Below are 204 nucleotides of genomic sequence, written 5' to 3'. Positions count from 1 at the left end.
ATAACTTATTTATTATTATTTATAATACTTTTAAGTATAACTAGCCTAATTACTTTAATAAAATAGTATATATTAGTTTTAATTATAATAACTATCCTTAGTCTGGAAATTATAGTTATAGTAACTTTAGTTAAAGATATTAAGGTAACTTCTAGTTATATAATAGATAGTATAATAACTAATAGAATAACTATAATTATAATA

The sequence above is a fragment of the Colletotrichum gloeosporioides genome, assembly GCF_011800055.1.
Source record: "Colletotrichum gloeosporioides strain Lc1 chromosome Unknown consensus_119, whole genome shotgun sequence".
NCBI classification, from domain to species: domain Eukaryota; kingdom Fungi; phylum Ascomycota; class Sordariomycetes; order Glomerellales; family Glomerellaceae; genus Colletotrichum; species Colletotrichum gloeosporioides.
Note: the sequence above shows the minus strand (reverse complement) of the source record.